Raw genomic sequence first — 7676 nt, 5'->3', positions numbered from 1 at the left:
TCCTGACAGTAAGGTGTGTTACTCTGCTATGCAAAGTCCAAATCAATACCTAGTTCAGTTGGGGTTCTGAAAGGGAAGAGGACTGATGTACAATGGATAACAGAAGATCAATAAACATGGTAAACAGCAGTGTTTTCCCATAAAGGGCAGGAGGGCAGCGGAAATGAATCGTTGTGTGAATTGGGCTTTAATATTCATTGCCCAGTGTCTCAGTGGTTTATAAAATGTTGTGCTCTCTGACCCTGCTGGTGTTGGATGACAGGAATATTGCAGAATGTCCCTTAGTGCTGTGACTGTATTTCTTGTCCTGCAGGATTGTCCTGGAGCTGTGAGAAGGTAGGATGGTCAAGCATAGAATAGGATCTCTTGAAAGAGTATGAAAATGGTTATTCAGGCATTGGAGTGCTCTTTTAAAGGATCTGTTTGAGCCAAAAAAATTGCTATATTGGGTTTTAATGGTGGAAGACAGAGCTACAAGACCAGATCTTACTCTGGATTTCATGTGTTTTGTTTACACTTCAGTTGTAAAGTAGGACTGCAAAATTACAAGCACAAGGGTATGGACTCTCCTGTGTTACTGGGACTTTGAAAGCAGATGGCAGAGGAGTGAAATGTGAATGTGACCTGTCATGGGCTGCAGTGAAGTTCTGATCTGAAATTACATAGAGAGATGTAAAAACCATTCTGTTTCCCTGGAAATCAGGATTAAGACTGAGAAAAGAAATACATTTGTTTTTTATGAGCCCAGACAGGCTCAAAGAATGAGGGTTCTGTGCAGGAAAGGAGCTGGCGGTGCTCACACGCCTGTGTTGTGGGAGGTGGGTAGGAAATGTTGCCGAACATGTGACATGGAGAGACAGTGGAAGTTGTCTGTGAGCTGCAGCATGTTCTGCTTCCTTGTCTTCTGAAACCCCGAGTATCCAGAGCCTGCCTGTGCCTGGGCTCTGCCAGGGATCCATCCCAGGCTCGTCCAGCTGAGGCTGGGGGTGATGCCCTTGCAAGAGCAGACCATTCCCACAGCCCTGCCTGCTGTCACCTCCCACTTCTTGTTTCCCATCTCCCTGCCCCGCTGTGGCCAGGCCAAGTTGAAGATTTCTCTCTGGATGTTTTCCAAGCTGGGCATTACCATTCTGCTTGCTTAATATGTGTCTGTCACCCCATTGCCTGGAGGGGCTTCACTTTCTTTCCTAGGACTTGTGTAATGCTTGGGGTTGATCACATAAATAAATGTACTTTGCTGGGAAATGAAAGTGATCTGTACAAATTGTTTGCTCTTGTTTGGAGCTGCTGTGATATTTGGTAAGGCTTATCTTTGTAGGACCTCCTCAGTAGCTTTTTTTTTTTTGTCTAATCACTTCCACACTTCTTCCTTTTCAACTTGACTTGAAGTATTAAACAAAGGAATTGGGAGAAGTGGAAATAACTAAGGGAAAGATAATCCTGAGCGTCTGTCAGCTCAGAAGTGTGCTGGTTAATAAATGCTCTGCCAGGTTTTGAATAAACCTTCTGAGCAAATGCGTGATAACTTTACGAAAGTATTTTTATAGAAAAGAAAAAGTGTTATTCTTCTATTTATATGTTAGTGAGTAGCAAGAGATGGAGAACAGACCAGCTGTGCATACAAACTTTCTCCTATTTTGTAATTCCCTTTATTCCCTTTTATCATTCCCTTTATAACAGACCAGGTGTTCCCAGAAGCCTTAATACTGCTGAGAGATTTCAGGCAAGCTGAAAGCGGTGCCTGACAGTTTCAGAAAACTCTGAAAAGATGCATTAAGAGGTGTGTTGTATTTAAGAGTGTAACTACTTAGTTCTGTGGCTCTCCATTTCTTTTGTCATGCTGGTTTGAGATGTGGATTGGCAATGGTTTTTGAGTATTAAACAGATTTTATTGACCTTTGCTTTTCTGATGAGTTGGGCCAACTTTCCAATTTACTTTTATATCCTGTCTAGGTAGCTGTCATTCTTTTAACCAAGTTAAAACTTCACAGTTGAAATGTTAAAAATTAGTAAATTGTGGTGCTGTATCATGAGTGGTTATGCTTTCTTGGGATATGTTTTTTTTTTTTTTTTTTTTAATCTGCTTCTTTCATTCAGCTGCCCTAAGCAGTGCATTTACCAGTGAAGATACCATGGGCTGACTCTTTTGCAAACTTCTTTGTAGACACAAATGGGTGAGGTGTAAACAGTGGCTTTTTGAGCGTCCTTCTCTAGTAACCCCAGGCGAATCCATGCTGGTATGTGTGGTCTGTTCAGATCTCAGGCTGCTGAAGAAGGGATTGTCTGTTGGCATAACACTTCTGATCCTTCAGAGAGCTGGGAGAACCTTTGAGAGGGTGTGGAGGCTGTTGCTCATTTTCACAGAGAGGAGCTTGTCTCATGGGGTGGTGACCAATGGAGGTGAGAGATTTCCATCCCATGTGTGCATTTCCACTGGCACTGTCCAGTTTCCCGAAAAGAGTGACCAGCATTGTCTCTAAAGCCTTCGTTGCACAGAGCATGGCAGAGGCAGCTCTGGAGCAGCTTCCTCACCCTTCACTTCTCACTATTTTGTCACCTTGTCCTGGAAGACAACCTGAGCTGCCCCTCCTGCTTGGCTTCTCTGCCCTGACCTCTCTGAGCAATTAAAAGCCTCGTTTACACACCCACACCCTGATGAATATGTGCTGTGCATACCCACAAACCTACTCACAGTGCTGGTAGTTCAGAACTTGATTCTCTTTGATAAACAAATGCCGGTGGATGAATTAAACATGGATATAGGAGCATTGCCCTATGCCTGAAATTAGACTTGCCTGCATAATTCTGTAATTGGACAAGGCAGGATATGGCTCAAAGACACTTATTTCCCTTTGCCCTTTTGAATTTATCTAGTGGGTTTTGCTGTTCTTTTATCTCCCAGCAAATCAAGACCTTAAAATTGATGACCTTAAATTAATTTCCTTGAAGCTGCTTTAATGACACTTTCTGTGCATGTGTGTGCACAAAATGTAACTCCTATAGAGGAGAGTGCATTCATCCTTAACTGTTTAACTGGTTGAGATTGTAGAAATTATTTATGGTGTTGAAGGCATTTCCTGGACAAACATTACACTGATGATACCTGTTTACTGAACGGCAAATATAGGATAAGAAAGGGAAGTCTTAGCTCTTTTATACAAGGAAGTAACTGCAAAGGAGAATGACAACAGAGAGTTTGCATTAGTATAGCTTGAATGTAAAGTAGAACTGGAAATTCTTAAAAATTCATTAATTTTTTTAGGCTGTTCATATTGCACTGTGAATCCAGCAGGTAACTGGTGAATTTTGGTGTGTATTGTTACAAGACGCCCACTTGCTGACCTTTCTACTCTACAGCCAGATGAAATTCCTGGAGACAACTACGCTGATTATTGTTCTCAGAAGTGAGATCTTTGTGTGTGTTTCACAGCTCCCTGTGTAGCTGGTCAAAATTTAGTATGTGCCTCTCTGAAACAGAGTTCTGGAGGAGTGATTTAAGTTACAGAAATCCCATTGTACTGATGTACCTGAGGTCTGCCTTCCACTAAGTTAAGGACCTGTGTCTGTGTGCTATGACTGAATTGTACCATAGAGGAGAAAAGGTTGAGAGCAAATGAGTAATGGGTGAGAACATTTCTCAAAGAGTGCTAAAAAGTTCAGAAAACCTTTAATGAACTTAAACATTTTAAGGAAAATTTTATTTTTCCTTAATTTGACACTGGTGACCTGATTCACACTGGGAAAGACTGTGTTGGGGTAGATCCGTCCTGCTGAAAAAAGAAGAGAGAAGAGTTCTGTTTATGTTATTTCCAATCTTACTTGTTTGCCTTTTTTTTTTTTTTAATACTCACATGACAAATTATTCATCCAGGCTTGTTATCAGTGCCACATTTTGAGTGAGAAAAACAGAGTAGGGAGGATCCCCATATGCCCTAGTACCCTCTCAGTGTACTGGCTTCCTTTCTCCTTATGAGCAATATGCTATCTTTACTTTCCTGTAAAATGATCATTTAAATTCAGAATGCCAGCAAAGTTGTGTGTTTTTTTTTTTTTTTTTTTTTTTTTTCATGTATCTACCTCCCATGGTTTCTTAGCAATTAGGCATAAAAAATATGTTGTGGGAGGTGCTCATCATTTTCTGACTCGGTTGGTTTCAATGGGAGTCAGGCCTGTAAAGCAGCTGTTAAGGCCAGGCAGTCTGTAATTGACCTGTCAGATGTTGCAATTCAAGTGTATTGCAGCTTTTAGAAATAGAAGTTACCTCCATTGCTTCTGAACAAAACCAAAAAGCAACCCAAAACCAAAACGAGAAAGCTTTAGTATATTCACTGATTCATTAAGTACTTTTCTGTGTGTAATGCAGGAGACAGAGGGGAATGCAGATGGAGCTGCTGCCTTTGATTTCAGTGCTGTTTGTGGCAAGGCCTCTTTCATGTTCTTAATAACAAAGTCCAGGGAAAATTCTTGCCAATGTCTGTCAATAAGTTTACACCTTGAAATGCTTAGAGTTATAAATACTATGGGAAAAGTAAGACAATGTATTTACATAGAAACACAGGGGGGAATGCTTTTTGCCACATACCGGTTTTTGCCTCAATGCTTCTATGGATTTTGTGAAATACTAGAATGGACTCTAATAGAATAATTAGGAATTGTATAGTTGCTTCAACCTTATGCACTTGACTGAGTGGTTTTGTGTCTGTCTCAGAGTCCAGTATTTTTAATCATAAAATGCTTAAGCTACTCTTTAATTTAAAATAAGTCATTTAGAGATGATACTGAAATGTGTGTAACAGTTGCAAGGCTCTAGGAGCTTTAGAGAGGCTGAAAAGCTCCCAAGAGCTTTTATGTCATGACAGTCAGTTGGGAAGCTGGGGAGGTCTGGGTTGTCTGTCCTAATGTTTTTGTTGAGCCTCACTTAATATCTTTGCTCATTGAGGGTCAGCAGTGTTTCTGTGTTGTGTGTTTGCTTGGATTTTTGGCTTTTTTTTTTAACTAAACAAAATGCTTTGTCCTTTGCATGGTAAAAATTCAGGTTGTTTGGGGCCATCTGGGTTCCATTGCAGTGTCTTGGACGTTGTCCTGGAAAACCACAGTGCTGCTGAACTTTTTCATTTTAGTTTCTAGGTATCTGAATTGAACATAAATCTGAATGAGTGTTGCCTTAAGCAGAGAGTGAAATGTCTGGTACTCACCAATTCCAAATCTGACATTTTATTTTCTATTCTTAGGACAAGGATTCTTCAGATTTTTTTTTTTAACCTTCTATGGATCTTTCTATGAATTAGAAGTTCAAATATTTTAAGCACAGGAGCTGTCATCAGTAGTTTTATGATCTCTGCATAGTTCTTGCCAGGAATATGTTTGATTCTAGAGCTGCATTAATGTGCTTATCAGTCTTTGCTCTTGCTGCTTTAAGGTGTTAGTGACTACGATCTTACTTGTTCCATAATCTGTGTGAACACTGCTCTTCAATCAGGTAAGTTAAAGCAAATTTTTCTCACCCTCCTAATAATACTGAAGCTAAAAAGATTACCTGCACAGGGCTTTCAGAGAAGTCTGGAATTCTAGTCCATTCTCTTCTGAAATTAGATCACAAAGAGCTTTTCTGTTGTGGTGCTGATTTATGTTTATTTTGCAGTTTCCAAGTAGCAGGAAATGCTGGTGATTCCTGTCTCCATTATTTTTTTCCTGGAATCCAGTGACAGGAGAGACCATTCATTGCACAGCATGGAGTGATTGGCAGGACTACCTCTCTTAGGTGCTGGGAAAAATGATTTTAAAGAAACTGCAGAGAACTTTGACTTTTGGTTTGAATTACTTTTATCTCACAACTTTTCAAACTTGATGGCAGCTCTGAAAAGACTTGCATGTTTTGAAGACTTGTTTGTTGGCCTTTTCATAAGTGTTTCTGTCCTTTGGACCCTCTCCTTGCAGAGCTACTGGAAAATCCTGATTTTTCATAAATGCATTTTCTGTGTTTATCAAAGACAGTTTTCCTTGGGTAGATGAGACTCAAGAAGGTGAACAACTGTAATCAATGTGCTAACAGCAGTTCCCTGTGTTAATATTTGCAGCTTGTTCTGTATCTCCAGGTGCCTTAAGATAATTAATTTTCATGTGTTAAGTACAACTGCCTTTCTAGCTAGGTATGAATACTATGACTATATATTTGTATTAAATGTAAGTGTAGCCTCCCCTTGCCTAGACAGTTTAAGCTTTCTGAAAATAGCCTTGCTTTGATCAGTTGTTTTTGTTTTGGTTTGTGCCAGCTGGCTGGTCTGTAGATCTTTGTCTGTTTTTTCTAATTGTTTATTTTATTTGAAGAGTTATTACCTTGCTTCTTAGGGATGTGCTAGGTTCAAAACTAAATACTTTTAAGTATTAAATGCCTTAGTCCTATTTAATAATACCAGAGAATATCCCCTTTTGTAATTTTGAAAACATCTCTGAGACCTAACGAAACCATGATTGTGTTCTGTGTCTTGTCCTGTCGGGTTTAAAAGCCATAAAGCACCTTGCATGCTAATCCTCTGCAGAACATGAAATTAAAATGAAGGCTGTACATAAGAAATATGAAATTTGATCAATCATTAAAAATCCCCCGAAAAAAAAGAGATGTCTTTTGATACCTATGGGTAAATCTGTAGATTCCATTCCTTTTCAATAATCTCTCATAACTACATTTTATGTGGGGACCTAGAATTTGAGTTAATTTGTGCTTCTCCTCTGTGTATTTGAGTTTAGCCTCATGTGGACAAGCCTGTTTATTTTTAAAGCTTTTTCATATGAAGGCGTGTAGTGGTTGTTTGATCTTGGCAGGTGCTGTGAGTATTGATGGAATTTTTTTGTTAGGGAAATGAATGTAAATATAAGAAGTCCTTAATGCTCACTTGTTACCTGTAGGTAGTTCTACCTATTGGTGTGCATTTGCACTGGGAAAAAAAGAGCCTGCAAGACAATTCTGAATAGCCATTTTTAATTTAGGATTCAGGGCACCTTATTTTACTTAATTTTGGAAACACGCTTTTCTCTAAGTCACTTGGTCAAAATTTCCCCTAAAGATTTCATAGTGACCTTTAATTTAATCGGAGATGTGGGCAGAGTTTTCAGCTGTGGATTAATCCACTGAGGTTTTAGATAATCTATTATCAGATTAATGAGGAGGTGATTTTTTTCTCCACCGAGATAAGAAAGCAAGTTACAATTCTGCAGAGTTTTACCTCACCATTTACCCTTTCCACAGGATGTAATTTTTTATGTGTAAGCTTTTGATGCTTTATTATTACAGAAATCCAGCATGTTCTCTTGAGATGCAGAACTTGTGCAGCACCAGAAGCATCTGATGTAGACTGTCCTCCCTTTTAGAAGAGAGCAAATACAGCAGTTACATATTTGTTGCTCAATACTGTAAGACCATTGTTGGGGTTTTTTTTTGCTCTCCTTTGATTTTGCAGGGTGACTCTGAGGAATACAGCAGTTTAAGAAAAATGGGAAAAGCTGGCTTTAAGCTACCTCTGAGTTTGCCCTTGTTTTAATGTGTCTATTTCTGATTCCCTTGCTGCAGAAATGTCAGATCTAGGTCTGTAAACTTTTTTTTTCTGGGGCATTTCTCTTGTCACTTGTGGCCAAATTAGATTTTTAGGTAATTTTGAGGCCAGCAACTAGCTACCTGG

This window comes from Cinclus cinclus, chromosome 20 (assembly GCF_963662255.1).
Source record: "Cinclus cinclus chromosome 20, bCinCin1.1, whole genome shotgun sequence".
NCBI classification, from domain to species: Eukaryota; Metazoa; Chordata; class Aves; order Passeriformes; family Cinclidae; genus Cinclus; species Cinclus cinclus.
This window is presented reverse-complemented; position numbering follows the sequence as displayed.